The sequence below is a fragment of the Microtus pennsylvanicus genome, chromosome 21 (genome assembly GCF_037038515.1).
Source record: "Microtus pennsylvanicus isolate mMicPen1 chromosome 21, mMicPen1.hap1, whole genome shotgun sequence".
Classification (NCBI taxonomy): Eukaryota; Metazoa; Chordata; class Mammalia; order Rodentia; family Cricetidae; genus Microtus; species Microtus pennsylvanicus.
In genome coordinates this window covers 33,945,911-33,972,597 of record NC_134599.1, presented here as the reverse complement: position 1 = coordinate 33,972,597, position 26,687 = coordinate 33,945,911, and the positions used below count along the sequence as shown (strand labels likewise).

The following is a 26,687-nucleotide window of genomic DNA, read 5'->3' as shown; positions in this document are numbered from 1 at the left end:
TGTCTCTCGCTGCCTGTGTTCTGCAAACCCTGCGGAGCGGAGAGAAAGGAGGGAATGAAAGTTTTGATGTCTGCTCTGGGGTCCAGGTGTAACAGACACGAGCAGGAAAAAAATCACGACGCAGTACGGGTTCTTCTCCCTGCATTGGTCCCCATGCTTTCTCTGGTTCTGCTTGCTTCCTTCTCCTCTTAAAGCTTACCACACATTACACGGACAGGTGTATGTTTTGTGGATGTCAAATACAAACCAAATTTAAAGAAGACTAAGACTGTATTCTAAAATCTTCCTATGTAATTCTTTCCACTCTTCCTGTCAACCCCCTGTACTTAAATTTTTAAATAAGAATAGTGGTCAAACCCAGTGAACTATAATTTGCCCCTTGGGACTCCTGGGCAGTTAGGGTTCTTCCTGCAGGTAGGAGGTAACCAGGTTGCCAGCTCTGTCCTCAACAGGCTTTATTATAGGTATAGTCATCACAGCAGCGGGTCCTATCTGCAGTGTACAGTGTTTCAGGCAGTCTCATTCAACAGTCCCGGAAAGCCCAAGCCATGTTCCACACTCCTCCAGAGCCTTCCCCCACCATGGCACCAAACATATGGCCAACAATGACCAGTCCTCCACCAAAGTCTCTATCGCCCCTCACCCCTTTGTGACTGATAACTCTAAATTTTTAGCTATGTGCAGAAGTATCTAGAATAAATACTGTATTTCCAGACCTTCCATAACACAAATACAAAGGGCTGGGAATACGGCTCAGTGAAGGATTTGCTGTGCACGCAGAAGATCCTGAGATTGGACCCTGAGTGCTGTTGTAAAAAGCTGGACAGGGTGATGGTACCCAGATTCCTAGAACTGGGAAGGTAGAAACAGGGGGATTCCTGGAGCTCACCAGCCAAAGAGATTACAGCATCAGTGAGTTCCAGGCTCAGTAAGACACCCAGTCTTAGCCAGGCAGTGGTGATGCATGCTTTTAATCCCAGCACTCAGGAGGCAGAGGCAGGAGGATCTCTGTGAGTTCGAGATCAGCCTGGTCTACAAGAGCAAGTTCCAGGACAGGCTCTAAAACTACAGGGAAACCGTGTCTCAAAAAACACACACACACACACACACAGAGAGAGAGAGAGAGAGAGAGAGAGAGAGAGAGAGAGAGAGAGAGAGAGAGAGAGAGACCCTGTCTTGAAATATAAGAAGATACAATAGAGGAAGACACCTTCCATATGCATGTACATCTGTTTGTGCTGGAAGGAGAGCTCACGCACACACATATACATACCACGCACACATGCACACACACATCACATACACCACATGCATACACATACATGCACATACCACACACACACACACCACATACATACACACACTCACATTTAAAAAAACAAAAAGCAAGCAAGAACGCCGTCCTCTCCTTTCTCTTAGAATGAATATGTGATAGCTGGAGTTTCTGGCAACCTTCTTGAACCATGTGGATGAAGGGCACACCCTAGAGATGTTGGAATACAAGCTATATAGAGCCAAATTCCTGATGTATTCATGGAACATCATAGAAATCCTACCTACTTGCTGTCAGTGAGAAATGTGAGGGGCTGGACCACGCTGCTAGAGGTGGAGCCTCACAGATGACACAGGGCCAGGAGGACGGCTGCCTGCACGGCTTCTCCCGCTGCTCCCAGCATCCAGTACTGGCTGGCTCCCCTTAGCTCCCTTTCCCCACTCCTGGGGCAATGGGCAAATATCACCATTAACTTTCTGATAATTTGGATTTTCCACTTTAGGTGGGCATTCTAACTTCTAACGGGTCTGTATTAAGTGACACCCTACCTGGTCACTGTAGAGGTGGGTTGGGGGCCTTTCTTACGTTCCTGCAGCAGTCTGGCTTTCTCAGCTCTGCCCCACCCCAAGGACTGGTCCATCCCACTCCATCCTTGGTGCCTACTCAGTATCTAGGGTCGCAGTGGAAAGCCAACAGGTATTTGCTGAGTGACAAACTTGGAGCGGCACAAAAGAAACACCTGTGCTCTGCAGGGCGTTATCAAGTGCAGGAGGGGAAAAGAAAACGATTTTCCTGCCCTAGGAAACCTGGCAGATGTTCTGTTTGTCTTAATGAACTCCCCGGCACTCCCTCCTGGCACAAAGGCCATTGTTTGAAGCAGAGCAGTGTCTCCTCGGTTTTCAGAGGCTAGATGCTGAGTAATGGGCTAGATGAAAAGTCGGAGCGTCCCAGGGAGGGCACCCAAGCAAGGGAGCAAGCTTAGAGCGAGGGGTGGACTCAGGGCCTTGAGCATGCTGGACAAGTTTCCGACCACCAAACCACATTTCCTACCCCTGCTCCTTTTATTTTTTCCTTTCGTTTGTTTGCTCGTTTTTGAGGGAGAGTCTCATTGTGTAGCCCAAGTTAGATTAGAACTCATGGTAAACCTCCTGCCTCAGTTTCCTAAGTGCTGGGACGATAAGCATGTGCCACCTTACGTGGCTATCTTTAAAAAAAAAAAAACAATAGAAACCACTGTATTTCAGATGTGTAAGAAGACCTACTTCCACAACGCAGGGTCTGACCAGGTCCCTGGCATAGCTGTTGGTCAACTTATAGTAGCAATAATTTCCATTTCCAACCCAAAACTGATCCTCTTTATCTTTCACACAGAAAAAAAAAAAACAGCACTTCCCTTTTAGCCAAAGGAGGGTTACCCAAGAGTCCCTGGCAGGGTTGAGGTCACCTGGGCCTCTGCTTCTCACCTGGGTTCAGTAGCTTCCCGCTGTTGGCCCACTTTCAGACTGCAAGAGTGGGGGAGGGGGGCGGGACAGGGACACATCGAAGAGGAGCCAGGACTAGCTGCTGGAAGCAGTGCCAGCACCAGGCAGGCAGCCGTCCTGGCCTCCTCTCACCTGTGACGCTCCGCCTTCTGTTCCTCCGCGTGCTGTACTGCAGGCACGCCGGCCAGCCCCACACATCTACGGTAACGACAAAAGGCCTTGCAGGACACATAAGTCCCGTGCCCCTCACCTTGGACGCACAGGCCTCCCTGTGTGTATTATCAAATGCGCTACCCAAACGGAGTGTCCGGTGGGAAAGAGAAAAGAGACCCAAGGTGCTGGCCCACGCCCCTTCCCCCACAACCCTACCACACACCAGGTGTGAGAAATCCAAAGCCTCAGCTTGGCTGGGCCCGTCAATCACGTGTTACTCACATGTCACTCTTGGGTGGCGAAAATAACGGACTAGGGCCAAGCAACAACACTTCAGTAAAATAGCAGGTTATTAACACAGATCAGACACCTCTCATGTAGAAGGGTAGCTGGGGATTCAGGCCAGCTTCCTAAAGCCCAGCTTCCAGCCTGCCCAGGTGCTGAGGTAAGTGTGTACTCAGGCGGACATCCCTTCCCCCACCCCACCCCACCCCAGGCCCAGTCTCACAATCTGACCGCCTTTTGCCTCCTGCCTTTGATTTTCTTCACCAGGGGCCATGAGCTTCCTGTTCACTAAAATCAAAAAGACCACAGTCCTGCAAAGGAGATTGACCCACTGACCGGTGCTCATACGCTATGTGCCCCCCACACCCATGGATATTCCTGAGAGCACATTCCTTACCCAGACAGAGCCCACCCCTCACTAATCAGAGAGCAGGGAACAAACACAGCGTCCCTTTTCAGCACCCTCAGTCCCACTATGACGCAGCCTCCTCTTCCTTCCCACCCCCGGGTTGCGGCTCTCCAGCTGCAGGCTAATCCTGCCCTGGTGGACTGTGGATTTAGAGTCCTACATTCTTTCAGTTGCCACCACAAATGACCGAGAACCAGCTGTCAGTGGGAAATGTGTGTTTAGACAAGCGATGGGAACTCAGGAACATCCCACTGAAGGCAGACACGGGATGCAGGTGAGAGTGACTGAGGGGACACCAGAGACTGTCAGGGGACGGCTGTTTATTTAGGCAGCATTCGCTTGACATCAGGATACCATCTAGGTCTAATAACTCATTCAAGGTAAAAAGGATGCTTTCTAAGATAGCCATAATTTTACTTCAAAGAAACAAAACCTTAACCAGGAATGGTAGCACCTTCCGGTAATCCCTTCACTGGGGAGCCTGGGGTGAAAGGATAGAAAGCTCCAAGCCAATAAAATCTCATGAGTTCCAAGCTACTTCAAAACTATCAATTAAACAAGAATATGGGCTGGGGATATAGCTCTGTGGGTAGAAAGATTTGCCTAGCATATAAGAAGTCCTTGAGTTCAGTCGCTGGCATTGAATGCAGTAATTCCAGCATTTGGGAGGTAGAGAAAGGAGGATCAGACCTTCAAGGCCCTTCTTAGCTACATAGTAAATTCATGACAAAAGGTGGATACATGGAATCCTGTCTCAGGGAAGGAAAGAAAAGAAATGCAATGGCTTGGTTACATTGTCTCTCATTGCAGCTAGAGACCAAAGTCTATGAGAGCAAAGACCATGGTATCCGTTCCCTGCAGGCCTAGGCCCACAGTGGGATCGAGGATGCTGGTGGCCTGAAACCTTCTTCCCCAGGTTGCTTTTTTTATTCACTTTTCTTTCTTTTTTTCCTTTCTCCTTTCTCCTTTCTCCTTTCTCCTTTCTCCTTCCTCCTCCTCCTCCTCCTCCTCCTCCTCCTCCTCCTCCTCCTCCTCCTCCTCCTCCTCCTCCTCTTCCTCCTCCTCCTCCTCCTCCTCCTCGTCTCCTCCTCCTCGTCTCCTTGTTTTGGAGGAAGACAAGACCCGCAGGGACAGAATCTGAAAATGGTTTCTCCGTTTTGGTGAATCCAAAGAAAGACATCTCACATTTCCTAAAGCTGCTTGGCGGATGGCTTGGGAGAAAATGGTTCCAGTCCACAGGGGTGCTAATTAGAATCAATTAAAACTCAGCTGGGCTGCCCTGGCACTGAGTTACCTTGCAGGACTTGCTCGGCCCTTATGAAAATCAAAGAGGACTCCCTAGAGAAAGAGATCCTGTAGCGAAGAGCCTGCGGTAATTGGTGTATGAACTTATTGACCCCGGCAAGCCTCTTGACCCCACCCAAGCCAGCCAACACCCCAGGAGGTAAAACCTTGGCTGTGTTTGTCAAGAGGATCAAGCCAAGGTTTCACCTTGTGAAATAAAGAGGGCTGGAAAAACATCTCAGTGCTAGAGTGGTAGAGACTTGCCAAGCATGAGGGAGGCCCAAGGTTCAAGTCCCAGGACTGCAAGATAGATAGACAGACAGACAGGCAGGCAGGCAGGCAGACAGACAGATATTCATTAAGACTTCATGGTTTTGTATATGTGTCTACCAATAAACAGTCATTATTGCATGCTAGAACAGCCATCTCACCCCAGAAGAAAACAAGAACCAGGTTGTCATCTGAAAGCGAAGGTAACCCCCCTTTAAGTAACAGAGTGTCTTGTCTACACTGTGAGACAGGTAACTCATTTGACCACTAAACTTACTAGGGTGGAAAAAAATGAATTTCTCAGTCAAGTTATCACGTTCAGACTTAAAAACTGTGGCTAAATGTACAGTTTGTTGTGTGCCGGTAGTGACTTCATAGAGTCATTTTCAATTCAACACATCAATTTATAATTTTTTGAATGAAAAAAAAACTCCTATATTTTCAAAAGGCCATCCCACATTTTGTCAACATAAGTGAGACCCCAGTTTTCTCCCCATGAAGAATTTCTGGAAAGGAAAACTCAGTGACCACACTGCTAGAGCAGGGCAGCTGAGAAGAGACGCCAATGTATGCAAAGGCCACTAACAGCCTAAGACAGGATGTCATCGGGGCAAAATGGATGACTCAGACAGTGTCTCTCAGAGCAGGGATTGCTAACTATGCACCCAGGGACACCAGCCATGCTGATGCTGAGAGAGACAGCACAGACCTCCGAGGTCTCAGTGCTTGGTCTCCCACTCTCCTTGGTTAGTATGACACTAAGAAATAAGCCAAGTTCTGATCCTCTTGGTCTCACCTCAGGCTAAGGAGGGGAACACTAGGAGAGCCAGATACTCTCTGGAATATTCCCTCAGATATGATCACTCTAACAATTTGGTGGGGCCTTCCTCACCAGCATAAACACTAAAACCAAAATAGATATGGTATACCTCTGTTTATGAACATCATGAATTCCTTCGTGTGTGCTCTGAAGACATCATCACTATTTATAGACATGTCTAGTAAGACCATTTTCCAAATGGCCATTTCCAAAGCATCTGGTGAGAGCCCAGGGTAGCCACACTGCCTTTGACATGACATCACAGTTACTTCCCAGCGACAGGCAAACAGAAAGAAGCTCAAGTGATTACATGGAGAAAAGTTTCTGTCTGGAAAAGACACCTAGAGACTGCAATAATACCTAAGTTCTCAGAGCTTTCCCAGCCAATGCAGGGCCTAGAACACAGTCAATGAGTGTCTACTGAAGAAACAGCCAGTGTGCTGTGCTGCAGAAAAACTTTTAAGGATCTACGTCCACTCTAATTGCTGAATGTGCTAGCCTGTTTTTCATCTAACTTTCCTTGGGACAAAACATATCTTTCTTATATCCACAGACTGAACTACAGAAGGTGCTGGAACGTGATTACATTCCCCATATTTCCTGTCAGCGTTCCTTGAGCTCCTAAAAAGCAATCACCAGCAAGATGCCTTCCATGTGCAGGTCTATGTGCGTCTGCAGGCATGTGATGACCAAGCTCAGCTGTGTTCCCTCAGCCTGTCTTTATCTCTCTTTCCCAGTTTGGCTTGCTGTGTTTGGGACACGCAAACAGTCCAACTTTAATGTTTAACTCCGAGGACCATAAAAGAATCAGTCAGAGGCACAGGTTGGAGCCTAAAGGGCAAGAGTCAGCATCCCACCACAGGTTAGCTCCCATTGAGATAGCAAGAGCACGTCCCCGTTTTTCCATCCCAAATCCCAGCAGAGACCAGAGGAACATATGGAGCAGAATCCTGTCGCCTCTGGCACACTAGATCTTCTAACTTGGAGGGAACAGCCCTTGGTGCTAGTTCCCCTATGACTGCTGGTCTAAGTATTCCAATCCCATAAAATTACATAGCATGAACAGCAAAGCAATCCCCATGCCTTGTCTGTGGACTTCTATTGTTCTAAGAGCAGTGAGTGCTAGTCTGTGTGACAGCCCCAGACTCATGTCCTAACCTTTCTTCCAAGCACACTCCTATTTATGTTTTCCTTTTGCCACTCTCTCAAAGTTACTGATCTCTTTCAAAATGTTCTCTTTCTGCAGAAGATGCCTCTCAGATCTAAAATGCATGAAATAAAGGTCTAAAACAGACGAAGCCTAGATTTGGAAAAGAAACTTCTCGTGTCCTTTGTTCTGCTAGGACTTCACCTCATATTGCATTGTCCTTTGGTCACACTTGGAAGAGCTGAGCTGAGCAAGTCCTCCCTGTGTCCCAGCCAGAGGGAATCTAGATAAAGAAAAAGCAAAGTGCCTACAGAGGTCAATGCAAAACTCCACAGAGGGACCTAGTGTGTGTCTGCAATCCAGACTCTGTGCTCTTAGCAACCGCCTCTGCAGATAGGCATTGCACCTATAGCCCTTCCATGGACTATTCCAGCCCATTCCATTATCCCAGTTCCGCCACTGGAGGAAGACATCCGAAACTATCACATCCGTATACCTATGAACTCAACTTCCTTAGGTCTGCACTGCTTCCTGGCTACACCATCTACCTGACCCTTAAACAGACTCAGATTTGAACACATATGTACCGTTCACCCAATTGCCTTGTAAACTGAGTACAGGGTGCTCCTAGCTACACCAACCTGACCCTTAAATGGACTCAGATGAGAACACGTGTGCTGTTCACCCACTTGCCTTGTAAGTCGAATGCATGGTGCTCCCAGCTACACCATCTACCTGACCCTTAAACAGACTCAGATGAGAACACGTGTACTGTTCACCCACTTGCCTTGTAAGCCGAATGCACGGGGCTCCCTTGCAACCCTGCCTTTCTCAAGCAGGCAATGCCATAAAAGTTTGTGAGTTCCTGTTGAAGAGAGGTCAAGTTTTAATACGAGATCTCAAAGGAGGGAAACCTCGAGCTCAGTGGAAATAAGGCTTCCAATGCCTTGTTTTCCTTTTGGAAATGACAGGTGTGCGTGCAGCCTGGCACTGGCAGTGTAGTCTCGGCCACAGACAACCATGGGCAGATTTGATCATTGCCACGTTGCCATTTGCTGCTCACGGATTTTTGAAAAATGATCCTTTCAGGATAAAAATTTCCACAACTGCTTCGGATCTTTGGATCCAAAATAAGTCATTCTCCATTTCTGCCCCTCCCTCCCGCCTTCCCTCCCTTCCTCCCTCCCTCCCTCCCTCCCTCCCTCTCCTCCTCCTCCTCCTCCTTCTTCTTCTTCTCCCCCCCCCTCAATCTCTCTTTCTCACCCTGAAAATTTGAACAATACCCAGTCAACCATGTAGAAGTCAAGCATTAGTTAATAATAATTTTTAAAAACAGAACGACACAGTTGTATCTTTCAAAATCAATGTAAGCCTCTTTTCAAAACCAACTCCAAGACTAAGGAACTTTCTGTTTGTCTTGGTCTCACCAAGGATGTACCTTGTCGATAATGAGGGCCAATGGGATGGGAACAGATCACAAACAAGAGACATATGTATTTCTTCATTGTACTGGCTTCAAGCTTCACAGATTCCCAAAGTCGTGTTCCTCTCCCCATATCCTCTAGAATTTAAAACTGTGCTGTATTCACGAAACTCTCATGGTTCACTGGGACTGAGCTAAACTCAGGGAGATGGGGGTGAGGGTTAGAGATAACCCGGGAACTTTGGGGCAGCTTTTGCAGTTAACCATTTTTAAAGTAAGATTCTCTACAACTGCTGCCTGCAATGAACTCTTCTGCCCTCTGTGCTCCCATCTAGAAAACACTCTGGCAGAATATTTGTTTTAAGACTCTGACTCATACATGTATATTCTGATGCCCATAAAACAGGATAAAAGTTTGGTACTCTCTCTGGTCACCTTAGCTAGCAAATGCGTTTTTCATTTGGTAGTATCAGTTACAAAATGTTTGCAATCTACAGGACAAAACATTGGGGAAACTTTCTAAACCTGATCCCTTAGTGATGTTACCAAAGCCTACATCACAACCAGTGACAGCTGCCAAAATAAAATTTGTCATTCTTAACTTTGTGTTGCTTTATTATTACAGCTTGTTTTTTAAGAGACCCTTTAAGAATATTTAGGAGGCTGGGGATGTAGCTCAGCCGTAAAGTGCATGAGCAAGGACCTAGGCAATGTATTCAAACCTTAGCATCAAAAAAAATTATCATGATATAATTCATAGAAATTGCATGGTATGTGCTGAACACATTCAAAACAGATACACTATTATAATCTTTAATACAGATTTTAAAAAGAAAACCTTAAGTTTTGACATGACATATACATGTAGCTCAAACCCCAAAAGGTGAAAAAAAGGGGGGGGGGGAAATTGGTAAAAATTCCTTGCGTAGAGCAAAAGAATGGAGTTCCCCTCCCAGAGAGTAGGAGACCAGCAACTTGTTGGGCTGCATTCTCAAAGACCCTGGGGCTGCTCACAGTAAAAGCTGACGTTGACCTTGTAGGAGCAAAGAAGAGATTGGAAAAGTATCCCAGGGACTTCTACCAGGTCCCGAACCTCCTCACACCTCCACCCCAGGGACTTCTTCCAGGTCCCAAACCTCCTCACACCCCCATCTCTTCACTCACACTCTGGCTGTTCCCTGCAGTGCCTCTTAACCAGCCAGATCTCTGACACAGACTGCCCCAACTGTATCTAAAGTGGTGACCAGAGAAAACAGCATCCTTCCAGAAGCCAGGTCACCAGTCAGTAGAGTCTGACTGCACCTGCAGTCGTGAGAAAGAGAGACAGACAGATAGACATAGAGAGATCAAGAGACAGAGAGACAGAAACTCAGAGAGACAGAGGCAGCTGGAGGGGGAGAGGCAGCAAGAGAAAGCGACCGTGTGCATGTGTTTGGAGACAGGATTTAATGTAGCCCAGGCTAGACTCAAGCTACTCTATAGCCTAGGGTGCCCTTGACATTTTCCTTATTTTGCTTCCACCTTCCAACTTGCTGAGATTATAGGTATGTACCAACATCCCCAGCTAGGCCACAGTATCAGTAACAAACTAGCTAAACGGTCGCAACTTAAAAAAAAAAAAAATTCTATCACTAGTCCAGTCTCCAAGGAAATAAAAATCTGGACCCAACCGGGCTATTTTGTAGGTCTAAACTCCTTCTCTGGCTCCTCTATTACTCTCAGTATAAAGCCCAAACTCCCAAATTGCTATTCACCTGAAGCGGCCCCTTGGGATTCCACCTTTAAGTCAGAAAGAAGAAAAGGAGGAGGACAGATTCTAGGTGGGAAAACTCTGGCTTGTCCTCGCACTTCCAACTCACTCCCGCCCACCAGGCTTCATGACCGTGGCATTGCTCTTTGCTTTAGGTCTGTGTTTAAAACCAGCTCCTCCAAAAGGCCCACAGACTAGACAGGGGCCCCTTTGGGTGCTCTGACAACATCTGTCATGGGGCCTTTCATGCGCTTTCATCTCCTCCCTAGTTTAAACATACATGCTCAAAGTCCATATCTATCCTGTCGGCAAGGCCTAGCATGACAATAGCCATGGCGGGTGTCCCATAAGGTTAACTTCAATGAAGGAATCATCTAGAAAGCGGGAAGGAAAAGGGAGAGAGGAGCATGCATGATTCCTTCCTTCAGTGACGGTGACTGACCCCAGCAGGATGAGCTGCCTTGACTGGTCACCTGTGTGGAATCTGAACTCAGCTGTCCCTTGAATTGTAACAATCTTTTATCACAATGTAGCAATAAATATGCCTCATCCACAGTGAACGAAGGGGAAAGGGGATGAATCTAACCACCCACATCACATACATGTATTAAAATGTCACGACAGAACTCACTGATTTGTATAATCGATAAATGTTTATAAAAATGGCAGAAGAGGGCTGGGGAGATGGCTTTGTGTTGCTGTGGAAGCACAAAGCCCTGAGTTCGATTCCCCAGCATCCAAATAGGAACTATTAAAGAGCCAGGCATGATGGTGCCTGCCTGTAATCCCAGGACTGAAGAGGAAGAAACGGAAGAATGCCTAGGGCTTGCTGGCCAGCTAGTCTAGCTGAATCTGCATGTTCCAGGTACAGGGGGAGAACCTGTCTCAAAGGTAGAGAGCAACTGAAAAGGCACCTAATTGACCTCTGGCACCTTTCTGGCTTTTCCTGTCGGCATGGGTGGGAATTTGCTTCACAGGAGAGCCCCCCCACTCTATCCATGCTCCTGCCTTACACCCAGCTCCCCTCCTCAGAGTGATGTGTTCTGACCTGCATGTTCTCAGAGGGGGTCAGGCTCACACACTTCGAAGATACTAAATGTCTCAGGTTGTTCTGCTGCATTTGTCTTGATTTCGTCGTAGACAAGCCATCAGACTCTTATAGATTAACAAAGGGGATCCACCTAGGGTCCACAGGGCCATATGCTCTATAGAGAGCCAACCAAGGGTCCACCCTGAGCCTGGGGACCCTGGAGACGAGGTTTCTAGTGACAGTGGTTAGGAACCCACATGCTCATTGAAGCCATCTTGGGGCTCACTGAACTTCTTGGGTCCAAGAAGCTCCTCCTACTGTGATGCTTACCTTCCCGGAAGCAAAACAACCCGTGGCCATTCGCCACCGTGACTGCTGCCATCAAGCAGAAGTGAAGCAGGAAGCGACTGCCAGAGACAGAAGCATCTCCAGCCATTGCCTGAAGTAGCAGGAGCAGCTGATGGAAGAGGCACCGTGCTAAACCACTTTCATCCCAAGAGCCTGCCCCTCCCCAGCCTGCCCATGCTGCCAGCCTGGAGGCTTCCTGGTGGAAGGCTGCATCCAACCCAATTCCAGACCCACCTATGAGCTACAGTTCAAACCTCCAAATACTGCTGGCAATTCCTAGTGCAGACCTCAACTCTGAGTGCACGTGTGACCTTCAGCCCAGCCACGACCCATCCTCCCGTCTGCCCCACCTTTGATGATTAGTGATAACCATGCCCAGTAGACCAGTATGCTGGAAAGGAGCAAGGTTGGATGGCGTAAGCGGCAACCCAACCTGGATATGCACCACTGAGTTTTCCTCAAAATGGACTTTGAAACTTGTCAGACCGGTTTAAAATTAGCTAATACCCAGGAGAATTATTTATTAAATGCATCTGGGATGATTCATTTAGATCCACTCCAGTTCTGAAATGATAAACGGCAGTGAAAATGACTGTATTTATCTCCCTGAAAGAGGACACAAATATTCTCACCGCCCTCAAGTAAAATATGGGATAAAGAAAGCAAGTGAAGACTTAAAACCAGCCTATCATCCACGGGAAGGCAAAGAAGGATGAGAGCTGAGACGTGGGCTAAGATGATAAGCGGCTCCTGCAGTTTCCTGGCCCAGGGAAAGATCTGCTAGCGAGGAGACTGCTTAATGTATGCCTATCCCAGTCCTGTTTTGTTTTGCAACTTGTAACGTTTTGGACTGCGCTGTGTGTTGGTCACTGGTGGTGATGCTCAGACCCCAGGATCTGCCTGCTTTCTCTGGGGTTGGCCAATCTCAGGAACTCCCATCACACCCCTTCCTTTTCCCTTCTCTGACGTCCAGCACCAGATTAAAAATCAAGTATGTGGATGACCAAAGGCGAGTGGAAACCGCAATCTTAGAGAGGTGAATCATGGGTAAAGTGCCGTGCAAACACGAGAACCTGAGTTCCAATCTCGGCTCCCACACAAAAAAGTCAAGGTTGGCAGTGAATGCCCGTAACCCCAGCACTGAATAGAGCAGGGCATTCCCTGGCTAGACAATCTAGAGGGAAAGTGAGCTCCAAGCACAGTGGCAGACTCCATTTAAAATAATAAGGTGGGAAATGATAAAGGTACCTAAAGATGACCTCTGACCTCTACACATTTGCATAGGTGTAGGTACCTGCATGTACGCACAAACATGCCCGGGTGGCAGGGGAGGGAGACAGAATTTATAAAAGTTATAATCTAATGTACATACAAAAAAAATCTTATTATCAAAGATGATTACTGCTCTTATCCATTTCTCAGACTGAAGTTCAGCGTCTGCTTTGCTTTGCCTTCAAGGTCATCAGGATGACCTAGCCACCTACCTGTGGCTGTTGAAGACCTTAGACGAGAGCCTACTGCTGCCATTGCCTTAAACCAATATAATTTCTGAATAGTTACTTATTCTTGCAGCAGAGACCATTACAGAAAGCCACAACTGGCCAATTGCAGAGAACAACTGACCATGAGGTGTCCAGTCCCAACGGATACATCAACAACACAACCCTACCCTACTGTTCAGGCAACATTGGGGGTGTATGAAAAGATTGTAAAGGGTCAGAGGATCAAGACGTCTGCTGTAATATAGTGTCTTCTACACACCACAGGGAAGCTGCACCCATGGTATCTCAACAACGCAGTCACCTAAAAGTCACATACACAATGACAGCACCAGCTGGCATGCCAACATGCATGGGGAAAAATATCATAAGGCCCCTTCATCCTTAGATGACAAGCTACAGGTAATTACTGTCTGCTGAGAGAGAATCAGTCTTCTCTACAGATGAGTCCCTGATAGGTTATCCAATTCCAAGAGGCCAGCCCTAAAAACACATAAGAGAAACATTAGATAAGATCAGGAGGTTGAATATATATATAAATATATATATATATATGTAGGTGTAATAATAATTGAATAACTGTGAATTGGGAGGGATAAGAGAGGAGTTGGAGAGGGGAATGGGAATGATGTAAAAACAATACTCATGTATAAAATCTTTAAAAAAAAAGGGGAAAAATGAGACTTGAAATAAAACCAAAGATCAAAGAAAGAAAAGAAGGAAAGGAGAGAGAGAGGGAGGAAGAAAAGGAAGTGATGTAGGAAGTCCTTCTATATATATATTGCTTTTATTTGTTAAAGAATAAAGCTGTTTTGGCCAGTGGCTTGGCAGAACAGAGCTAGGCAGGAAAAGTAAACTGAATGCTGGGAGAAAGAAGGCAGAGTCAGAGAGACACCATGGAGCTGCCAGAGTAGAAAGATGCAAGCCACTAGCTGGAACCTTACCGGTAGGCCACAAACCTCATGGTAAAATATAAAATAATAGAAATGGGTTAATTTAAAATATGAGATCTAAGGGCTGGAGAGATGGCTTAGTGGTTAAAATATGAGATCTATCCAGAAATATGCTTAAGCTATTGGCAATTAATATAGTTTCTGTGCGATTATTTCGAGTCAGGGCAGCTGAGAAATGAGTCTGGGAAGCCCAGAAATGAACAAACAACAGGGAGAGAGAGAGGGACCCGAATTGTCAAGGACATCAAGCAGGCCCTGCTGTGGACTCTCTCCTCCCTTGCCTCCAACAGTTGCCTTCTCTTTTCCGGTTAACTTTCCATCAGGAAGCTGGAGTTTTCTTTTTTCTTGGCTTCCAATCGGAACTTTAGGCAGAGCCATAAAATTCCTCAGTCATTCATGGCCTGTTTTTCCTTTATAGTAGAAAAGCACTAATCGCTCAGCCTTAAATGTGATGTAATCAAGAAATACGTCCACAAAGCAGAGCTAGCTGGATGCTGACCCAGCACTCAAAGTTCATGTAAAGACCCTATAGCACTTGAGAGAATGTGGTCCCACAGTCCTGTCACACGTGAGGACCTGGATCAAGAGTCCTCTGAACTATCTTTACCCATCACCGATGCGTAATGACACTGCTCTCTGGGAGAAAGAATATGTCCTCCACCTCTCACTTTCTACCTACACACACACACACCTACACACAACTCATAAAAAGCCAGCCTCGGGGGCTGGAAAGACGGCTCAGCAGTTAAGATCACTGGCTGCTCTTCCAGAGAATCCAGGTTCAATTCCCAGCACCCACACAGTGGCTCATAATCAACTGTAACTCCAGTTCCAGGGGATATGACACCTCCATGGGCAAAAGACATTCATGTGGTACACAGACAAAACACCCACACACTTAAAAAAAATAATTTTTTAAAATGTCTATGTCAGCCTCAGACAGAACCATGCATCTCACTGTGAATGAGTTTCCTTGCCACAAGGAGGGGGGAATACCAGAGGCGCCCTAGAAGAGACTGGAAGCTGAAGAACAAAGAACAAAAATCCAAAGTCAGTCTCCAAGGCAGCCCCAAGGACAAGGCTCACATTTCTGCAACCAAATACTGAGGCCCACCTTCGCTGTAGAGTCTGAAGCATGCCTGACCTTGGCCCATGTCATTCTATATGAACAGTCTCCAGAAGGGCAGAGCTGGCTTTGCTTTATAAATGTCACTGCCCATTGACACAGCAAGAATGAACTCCAAGAATATCAAAGTCCTGCTTGTCAGGACTCTGTCCACACTATTTTCATATATAAGCAATTATACAATCCAAGCTTCTATCTTTCCTTTAGGCTCAGGTGCCAGCAATAGCCCATGGGATTCTACTTTTTATTTTCTTTTTGAGACAGGGTCTCACTATGCAACCTTGGCTGGTCTGGAGCTTGTTATGTAGACCAGGATGGTCTTGAACTCACAAAGATCAGCCTGCCTCTGCCTCTTGAGTGCCGCAATTAAATTCCAGCGCCACCACACCTCGCCAGGACTCTCCTTTAAAAAACGAAACAGGCTGGGCAGTCATGGTGCACACCCAGCACTTGAGAGACAGAGGCAGGTGGATATCTGAGTTTGAGGACAGCTTGGTCTACAGAGTTGAGTCCAGAACAACCAGAACTACACAGAAAACCCTGTCTTGAAAAAAAAAGCAAACAAAAACAAACAAACAAACAATAACCAACAAAAGAAGAAAACATTAGCTTTTATGATAAAAAAAAAAAAGGAAAAAGGAGAAAAAGAAAACCGCTAGCAAACTGTTCAGCACATTAGCCTCACCCACAGCCAGGGGAAAGATTTGGAAACATTGCTCACACCCCACTCATCTAGGGAAAGCAGAAATCAAACAGAGACTGTGCAAAGTTCTGCAGGGTGCTGAGCTTCACCCAATCCACCACCTACTTTCCCATCTAGCTTGAGTGTACAATACCCTGAGCGCTAACTGTGTGTGTTCCATTAGCTCCTTTGACTATGTGGGACACCATCTGGGAATAGTGGAACTACCGCAACCTTGACAAAGGAAATCAATCCAAGAGCGTAGCCTTTAACTCCAGCACGGCACGAAGGAGGTGGATTTCTTTGAGTTCAAGGTCAGACTATCTACAAAGTGAGTTCCAGGACAGTCAAAGACCCTGTCTCAAAGAACCAACAAATAACAACAAAAAGCAATCATCAAGCCATTCCAATGCACTGATAGGCTCACAAAGGCAATCACATCCTGATCCAGGGTTCTAGAAGCCATGGGGACCAAAAAGACACACCTAAAGAAGAGCAAACCTAAAAATTAAAACCAAACCAAACTTAAACTCCTCTCTTTGCTGGTTTTAAGCACCCTTCTCACATAAAGAGACCAACCACTTATGGGCAGCAAAGTGGTCATTGCAATCAAGAAGACAAGTTTCAAGTTCTGTCAATGCAGAAAGTACTGCACTTACCCCAGACTCAGCCAAGGTTGAGGAACGTTCTGAAAGAACAAGCAGAAGTCCTATTGAACTAAACATTTTGGAAAATGTCAGTGGCATTAACTATATAACCAATATACCTGGGTGGATGGAAAGATGAAGGATGGATGGAGAAGGACGGGTGGGTGGGTGACCAATACAGTGGACTATGACATTACAGTCACCCACTAGGAATCAGGAAACCTCCTCTTTCACATCTTCTATGTTTACTCAAACCTCCTCTTTCACATCTTCTATGTCTACTCAAACCTCCTCTTTCACATCTTCTATGTCTACTAGATCTTTTTTCTTACTTTGGCCAAATCACTTAACTTCCAAGCTATTTATTTCATTTATAAATGAGTAGTTAATGAATATCTGATATTAGAGAGAGTGGTTTTTCTCATTCTTTCAGTTGGAAGGAAAGTGATGTATGGCAATGTCCCATACCTGATTGTCCACAAAAGAAAGAAGAGGGAAAACGAAGGAGGAAAAGGGACAGGAAGAAGAAAAGGAGGCATTCTCATCACTCACTAGATTGTCTTTTGGATACAGCTTCAATGTGTAACTGAATAATGACAATCCACACACAAGAGCTTTGGAGCCGGTCCAGGCTACTTCAGCATGTGCAGTGAATAGACCCTACTGACTAAATATCATCATCCTACAACCCAAAATATCATCTGTTCAGTCCCCAAGTCGTCACATAAATTCCTTGGTCTTGTTCTCAAATGTCAAACTGGAAATGTATATTTACGACTGTGGTAATTCGAGTAAGAATGGCCCGTATATTTGAACGCTTAGTCACCAGAGAATGGAACTCTTTGACAGGATTAGAAGGATTAGGAGGTGTGGGCTTGTGGTAGGAAACGTGTCACTGGGAATGAGCTTTAAGGTTTTCAAAAGTTTCAAAAAAGCCAGGCCAGTGTTTCTGTCTTTCTCTCTCTAGCCTATCAATAAGGATATAGCACTTGGCTACTTCTCCAGCACTATGCCTGTCTGCCGGTTATCACGTTCCCTGCCACGATGACAATGGACTAAGCCTCTGAAGCCGTAAGACAGCCCCAATTAAATGCTTCTTTTAGAAGAGTTGCTGTGGCCATGGTGTCTCTTCACAGCAGCAGAACACTGACTAAGACAGCTACGATACTAGTTTGAAGGGAAACACAAGAAGAAAAAATGCATATTCACGAACGCTGGATAGCCTCATGATGGATGGATGAGGTCGAAACACCACATCCTCCGAAGTCTCTGAACACTAACTGGAGGCAAAGTTGTCCTGGGCTGGCTGGGCTGCAGCCAGTGCTGGGGAAACCCACTGTACCACGGGAATGAACTCTCAACTCTCTTACCCTGGATGCCAATGGCTGAACTAGGATTCAGGAGGCACCACTATCTGGTGTTGATTGCCACTTGCAAGAAGTTCAAAAGATGGAGGCTCTTGGAAAACAGAAGGTTTTGGTTCACCGGGGGCATGTCTGCATCCTTAGCTGTTACCGATTCAGTACGGACGAGTAGGCAGGCAAAGCGACATGATGGTACATGCATGCAGATCTAATTGATTCCACCTGATCTTCAGGACCAAGGCCAATGACAACCCCTCTGGAAAGCCTTTCTGTCTCTCCCTGGACAAACTTACCTTATGAGCTGTTACAGAACTGTTAGGGCTGCAAAGTGTGAGGTGCTGAGTGCAGGGGACCCCTCTTTGTTATTTTCTCACCTCCACCATGCTCACCTTAAGGTAGGCTGCGTGAGAATGTCTTCTAGGACACTTTCGTTTTCTTTCTTTTTTTCTAAATTGGAACTTACGACAAGAAAACAGAAACTGGGGAGATGCCTTGCTGGGTAAAGTACTTATGCAAGTGTAAGGGCAAGAGTTCGAATCCCCAGAGTCCATGTGAATGTCAGACAGGTATGGTGGCTGTCTATAATCTCAGCACCTAGGAAGAGAAACAAAGGGTCTCCAGAGCAAGGTGGCTAGCTAGACTAGCTAAGGAGGTGAACTCTAGGTTCAAGTGAGAGACTCTCCTTCAACACAGAAGGTGGGGAAAGACCAAAGAAGACAGCTGGCATTGACCTCTAGTCTCCTCATGCATTCACACACACATGCACACCAACCCTTTCTACACATACACCCTTGCACGTGTGAATACATGCACACTAACACATGCAAATAAACAAAACCCACAGGGTTTAGAAATCAACACTTACCTGCATACAAGGCACTGTGATGATGACCACAGCATTCTATTTTCACATTAACATGGCCATTTGAGATGTATTTTAATTAGAGCTGGAATGTCACTAAGTGACAGAGAAGCCTACTTAGCATGTGCAAGAGCCTAAGTTCAATCCCTAGGAGAGAGTGTTAGCCAGGGAATGAGGAAGAGAAGAAAGACGGACTGAATTCGGAAAGGAACAAATAAATGATGCTGAGTGCCCTAAAGCCCAGATCCCCATTAAAGAAGCCTGTATTGTTGTCAACCTTTCTGTGGAGAAGGCTACTTTGCCAGGAAAGACAAATAGCGTCTGGCTATCTTACATGGTTAGTATAACACACACACATACATGCATGCACAAACATACATGCACAAGTACACTCATGCATGCACACACCCCTGATACTAAAAAACAGAATCGGTAGTGGCCATTAAAAGCATCTTAAGTTTTGAAGCTACCACTTGCTAGGATGCTTGCCAAGAGGTACTTCTACTCACATCTTGTTTTCCTTATGTGGACCCCCACAAACCCTTGTGGGGGTCTCCACTGTGCCATCCCTGTAGCAGAACAGAGCAGGACCCAGCCTCCTACTACAGAGTGCAGAGCACTGGGAGGAGGCCCCAGCAGGCACAGGCAGGGCTCAAGGGCACCCATCTGAGCTGTAAATCTCCTTCATGGAGGCGGGTCCTAACTTGCTCCCTAGGCACAGAGGCTTCCTCAGCTCAAGCCAAGGCTGCAAATCCCCCCACCAGGGGACAGACAAGTGACTCCACACTCCCCACCTCCCACCCTCACTGGTTTCCGAACCTAGTCTTATCTGTCTTCCTCCTCTTTACCCCTGAAATAGTCGGGCTGTACGGGCGCCTGCACACAGTCATGATAAGCACTGATAAAGACAAACTCTTAAAGAGCCTTGTAGGGATAAGGAAGCTGAAACCCTGTTCTCCCGCAGGGGTGGAGACCAGGCCTTCTACAACACTACTATCCTAGAAGCAAATTTTAAATCTTCACTCCCAGCAATATTATGCATAATACGTAAGTAGGGCTAAGAACCAAAATGCTGATGAGCCTGGAGGTAACTGAGTTTGGTTTCTACCAACAGACATTCTCCTGCCTCCACGCTGTCACTTATATACTTTAGATGAAGACAAGCCACTTCTCTCCCCAGATCCCAAAGTCTCCCTCATCAGGATTTAGAAGTAAGTGGCATTCTTTTTTAAGGGTCTACAAGCCTCTAATGTAACCAGACCCACTGTGACTGTCCAACTTCACACTGCAGGAACTCTTAAGCTCAGAGAGGTTAAGTTTCTTCCCGGAGGTCACAGAGCTCATTAGCAGCAGAGTCAGGCTGGTGAAAAATAAACAAGCTAGCTGTGAACGCAGCACTCTGTGAATATATGCTGGCCTATAAACGCTCAAAAGCGGGCAGCAAACACAAACTTGGCAAACCACAGCCATTTCCTATGCAACTCGTTAGAATGAGAACTACCATCTGTCTGAGAAGTAGCCCTCAGATGAAAGGCACCCCCTAAACCCACGCGATAGTCAGACACACAGAATGCAGTCAAATGGCCTCCTGAACAACATCCTCAGCCTCAAACCACAGAAGTCACAATTTACATTTCACAATAGGGTTCTAATAACTAACATTTTTGGGTGCTTATCGTACGACAAGCATTTTCTAAGCACTTTGTATACACTACGCTCTTTATTCCAACAACACACTTAGATAGCTGTTACAGGCTTTGTGCTAAAGATGAAAAAATGAAAGAGGTTATGCAACTAACTGGTCCACAGGCCATAGAGCTGGTTCAGTGGCCACGGAGGAAGGCAGAGATTAAAATCCCTGTCTTTCTAACGTAAACCCCAGCACTATGGTAATCAAGGTGTTACCTGCTTCAACAGCTAGCACTCCACTGCATCCTTCTGAACTCTTAAGTTTTAAAATATATACACATTAATAACTGCAGTAGAGAAAACTGTGTGGAGTGGAGGGGCACTCTGTGTTTTAATAAGCTAAATATGGTTTTAAGAAGAAAAGTTAGGGCTGGGGTGTAGCTTGGTGGTCAGACACTTGCCTAGCCTGGTCATACACACGAGACCTTGGGTTCTATCCTCAGCACTGCCAACAGTGCTGTTGTTATAACAGTTACAACGTTAAAGGTACTAGTAGATTCTGAATAAATAGCTGAAACAAGTCTTGCCTTTTCAAATTTTAAGGTGTGTGTATGCTCACAAGAATCCAAATGTAATTTTAATACCACATTCTAATTTCTTATGAAAGGAAGGAAAACACCTGAGCACGAATAACTAAAGAGCATCTATGACTGAAGTAGCTACGTGCAATTTTTATCAAAGCAGTCCAACATTTGTGCAGAAGGCAGTACGTCAAGTGTCAGCACCAAACAGCAGGACTCTTCCTGTCAGAAATATTCCCTGCCTCTGCTGCAGAACAGGCAGGAAGCGCCCCACCATAAACTGCCAGACACGAAGGCTTCCAAACAGAAGTACAGACAGTGGATAGACACGACCGTGATTCAAAAGAGCTGGAGTCAGAAGCTTCCTTGAAAAAGGGAGATTGGGGATGGGTGTTCTAGGAATTGGGGTGTAGAAAGCAGAGCAAAAGACCAGATTTCATCCCAGAAGCTCCTGCTGGGAAGTCAAGGGAACCACTGGGCAGAGAAAGGAAGGAAGGTGTATTCCATAAACCCTGAGGGCTAGCCAGGTGAGGAGAATGGGGGCTGTTATCCAGCCTGGGACAAGAACAACCAGAGTGGGAAGGTCTATGCTATGATGACCCTACATAGATCTCACACAAGTCCCCTGGGTTCCTCAGAAGGAAACTCACAAATATACAGTAGCTAATCTCAAAAGCTTCTCCATGGCTTGGTTCCCATTCACCCGAGCTCAAATAAGGTAGTCTTTCTAAGGTACCAAATAGTAGGGTCACCATGACCAGGCACTGCACACCTCTGGACAGCCCTGACTGTCACTGTGGAAGGAAAGGTGCCAGGTCCCATGGCAAATGACAGAACAATGCATGAACTGAACCTCCCCCTTTGTGGTGGTTGATATCAGTTATCAAACTGACGGGACCTAGAGTCACCTAGGACAAGATCTGGGCATGCCTATGAGGGACTTTCTGAAGACGCCCTGATTGTGGAGGCACCATTCTACAGGATGGGGTTCCAGACTAAACAGAAGGACAAAGTGGGGTGAGCACCAGCAGACTCCACTCTCTGCTTCCTGACTTCAGACAATGTGACCAGCTGCCTCACCCCCCTGTCACCACGTTTTTGACACCATGGTGGACTGTACCCTCAAACGATGTGCCAAAATACAGCCTTTCTCCCTAAAGTCTCTGTGGTGGCTAGTGTTCATTGTCAATGTGACATAATCTAGACTTGCCTGGGAAGAGAGTCTCAACATAAGATAGTCTATCTAGATCATGCTGGCCTGTGGTCTTGTCTATGGTGATCATCTTGGGTGGCACCATTTCATCAGCTGGGCTGGGACTTGAAGAAAAGCAGAAAGAGAGCTGAGCCCCAGCAACAGAGCATTAATTCAAAGCTCTCTGCTCTTGACTGTGGATACATAGTAACCAGCTGCCTCCAACTGCTGACACCCCAGCCACCCCAGGCCCTCATCCTTCCAAGGATGAACTGTAACCTGAAACTGTGTACCAAACAAGCCCTTTCTCCTTTAAGTAGCTCTTGTCTGATTTTTGACCCAGTAACAGGAAGTGGAGCCAAGACAGTTGCTTCTGTCAGGTAGCTGTCATAACCACAAGGAAAGTAGTCACTGCACACCTGGCCGCAGAAGTGACCACGGTGATTTTATGGGAGCTGCCGATCAAAAACACCTCTTAATTATGATTCCCGCCAGAATTATTTTAACAAAAAGCTAAATATCCCTGCTTTTTCTTCAGAGGAACAAGATAACAAGCTCATTCCTGTTCATGCCATGCTTAAATAATTACCAGAACTGTAGGAAACAGACTCAGGACATAGACTATGTAAAAATAGAAGCCCCCTGGCTACATTGTATTTCCAGGTAAACACAGAAACTTTTTAATATAAGTATGCCACATTTAATATTTGGGACACATCTTTGGTTTTAAAAACAAAAATATTCGTCATTTATCTGAAATTTAAATTAACTGGGCATCGTGTATTTCATCTAAAATCTGGGCTCAGGTGGCTTTAAGAAAAAGATGGGTATTTCACAGGAGCAAAAGGAGAGCCTTTCTACTCCTGCCTTCCTATTTCTGCCCTCCACCCCTGCCCTCCTACCCCAGCCTCCTACCCCATCTTCCTACTTCAATACTCTGATTCTAGCCTTATTTCTCCAGTCTTCTATTCCTGGCCTCCTAGTCCTAAAAAACCCTGAATACTTGGAAGGAAGGAAAAAACTTTACATAGCTGAAAAAGAGAAGACAAACTTTTGTCTAAGAACAATCATTAATGACGGTCAGAAGAACAACTTGCCATGTTTATTTCCATTACTTACAAGTAATCATCTAAAATGAAGTCCAAGTTTAAAGATTGAGCATCATAATACATAACTAGAAAGTAAATGTCTAGTTCTTTAGAGGAGTATGGCCTGGATATTTTTTGTTTTGTTGTTTATTATTTGTTTGTTCTTGTTTTTGCTTAGTTTTGTATTTAAACTATTTAGCTTAAATAGTTAAAGTAATAGGTTTCACCACAGTGTGGTGTGTAAAGTCCATCTGTATATGTGTTGCTTTTATTGGTTAATAAAGAAGCTGCTTTCAGCCAATGGCTTAACAGAATAAAGCCAGGCTGGAAGATATATATATATAGAGAGAGAGTAGGCAGAGTCAGAGAGAAGCCATGCAGCCAGCCGCCAGAGGAGAAATACACGAGCTGCCAGCTGAAACTTTGGCAGTAGGCCACAACCTCGTGGTGATGCAGAGAATAATCGAATGGGTTAGTTTAGGATATAAGAGCTAGCTAGCAATACGCGTAAGCTATAGGCCAAGTAGTGTTTTAATTAATATAGTTTCGGAGTGATTATTTCTGGTCTGGGCATCCAGGAACAAATCAGCAGTCTCCGCCCACAATGATGCTTTATTTTATCGCATTTGCTTATTTCTTTATTGAAACAGCTCACACTGGAGCCCAGACCGGCTTGGAACTTGCAGCAACATTCCTACCTCAGCTTCCCAAGTGCTAGGATTAGAAGCATGTACCAACACCCACTGTTTACTCTTTAGGAAGTCCAGCACTGTGGTCAAGAGCAAAGTCTTGCTTTTCAAATGAAGTACCATGTTACACCGTCCAGATTTAGGCCTGAATAACAGAACAATCTCTGCGCAGTATACTAGAGGTCGGGTTTCTATAAGGATCCCAGAGAAGGAAAATGAAGTCAGATGTTTCAAACCTGAGAACTGAGACAAACATCTAGACTGCAACAGAGTCAGGAGTGGGGGGGGGGGGGGGCTCAAACTCCAATTACCACTCTAGGTAATGGATAAGGCAGGTGATGTTCAGGTCAGAATGTAACGCTGCGAGAGAAATGCTAGGCATGTTCTGTCTTCACTCTGCTCTAGCTCAGCAGCTAACAAAAAGGGGTCAATGTAGAATTCAGGTTCTGCACACCTAAAACTTAAAAAACCCAGCTCCTATCACCAAGTCATTGCAGAGACGGGAAAAGGTTTTGTAGGCAACTCAAATGGTTACTGCTAACAAAACCTTCAAACAGGACCAACCACCAAAAAATATCAATGATACTTATAATCATAATTAGTTATTATTTACTGGGAATTTGCTGTAAGTCAGGCATGTTTTACAGTTCTGCCTAATAGTACAGTAGCTCTCTAAGGCAGCTGTGATTCCCAGATCACAGATGCAGAGAAGGGCATTACTAACTGTGCTAGTTTGAATGTAATTGGCCCCCATAAGCTCAAAGGGAATGGCACTATTAGGAGGTATGGCCTTGTTGGAGGAAGTGTGTCACTGTGGGGGCGGGCTTTAAGGTCTCATAGATGCTCAAGCCAAGCCCAGTGTTTTAGTTCTCTTCCCATTGCCTGTGGCATCAAGATGTAACTCCTTCACTCTGAGCTCCTTCTCCAGCACCATGTCTGCCTGCATGCTGCCGTGTGCTGTCCCTTGTGATATTGGACAAAACCTGTGGAGCCAATCAGATTCTAATTCTTCCACAGCGAGTACTTTAGTGAGCTATCTCGGGAACATACTATACCCTGCCCCCGCCCTGCTGTCGCTCTCCTCCCCGGCCCTGCTGTGGCTCGAATGTCTCTGATACACCAAGGTGCAGCTGACTTTGTAACATGTCCCAGCCTCTGATAACTGAGACCTGAAAACACCACAAGCCTCCTGCCCCTTCAAAGACAGTTTGACAAACACTGGTTGATGCCATGTTCCATCTCTAATGGCTGACAGAGGAGTCTCTCAGTTACTTAAAATGGTTGAAATAACCATCAATGCGAAAGGCAAAGGCAGAGAGTCATCAATCTTCCATTCCGGAATTTTTGCTTGCTTGCTGGTTTGTTTTTAGAAGAACCTGGATGGTTCTATGGCTCAATAATACACAAAGAGAGATCGTTTTAAATCTAAATTTACTCTTTGCGGTCCTTGGACTCTAGGTAAAGAAACAAGCTATGAAAAGTAGTTTTATGGTCTTCCAACCATGGGGAAAGACGGAGCAGGGGGTGGGGTGGGGGAACAAAACAGGGCAGTTTTCCAGAGTAATAAGCAAGGCAATTTGAATAAAAGAGACAAAATATGATAGCGAGGTAGATTGAGCACAGTAAAAGACCAAAATGCAGGGTTTGAGAAGTCAGTTAGGACTGTTGCCAGCAGGGGCCCAAAAAGCATCTGGCCAAGCTAACTCCTGACTTCCCACGTGTGCAGTACACGCTTCACATGTAAGCACAGTGCCACTGACTGACCGGCGTTAGTGGAGTCAATAAGTTCCCCGAGGAAAGAAGCTATCAGTCCACCAGGACCTGCAGAGGTAGATCTAGGTATCGCCACACTCTCTAAGATTGCACTAAACGCTTCCTCTCAGCTGTGAATTTACACACCAGGGCTTTTCTGATACTCCTTGATAAACACGGCCAATAGGCTCTCTGCTCACGTGACAAGGTGCCCAGCACAGGAGGTATTCAATAAACATCCGCTGGTGGATGAAAGGAAGGCCAGACGCTGCTTTTACTGCTCAGCAGCTTCTGTCTGGCCCACTGTCTTAGTTAGGGTTTCTATTGCTGTGAAGACACCAGGAACACGGCAACTCCTATAAGGAAAACATTGAATTGTGGTGACAGCTTACAGTTCAGAGGCTCAGTCCATTATCATCCCAGTGGGACATGGTGGCATGCAGGCAGACGTGGTGCTGGAGAGGTAGCTGAGAGTTCTACATGTTGCAGGCAACAGGAAGTGACACGCTTCCTCCAACAAGACCACACCCACTCCAACAAGGCCACACCTTCTAGACGCGCCACTCCCTTTGAGGGGGTTACACCTACCATCTTCCTTTTCTGCTCAGATTCTGAGTTTCTAGGAGCACATCGTGAGTCCGCTTGATTGGAGAATGTGTCGACGGGCACTCCTACGAGACGGGCCTGGAAGAGCGGGCCTCTCCAGAGTCCACTGACTAACTGCTGAGTGGGCTTCCCAGACTTCCCGTACAGCTCACACTCTGGACAGCCATCAGATGGGTGAGAAAAGACACTTCCCATTCACAAGATGCTTCCATCTGCCTGGCACTAGGAGATGCTATGCTCTGAGAAACAACCAAAGGCTCTATTCAAGGTGGATACAGGCAACACCAAAGCATACCCGTCCCCAATAATAAATTCTAGATTCACCCACCATGGTTTTTGTTCCA

General features: G+C 46.0%; 1 protein-coding gene across 4 annotated transcripts in view; it reads right to left on the bottom strand.

Annotated features, from left to right (window-relative positions):
* Prkce (protein kinase C epsilon) overlaps positions 1 to 26,687 on the bottom strand; it is a 524,437-nt gene that overhangs the window by 487,161 nt on the left and 10,589 nt on the right. The gene's annotated exons all lie outside the window — the stretch shown is intronic.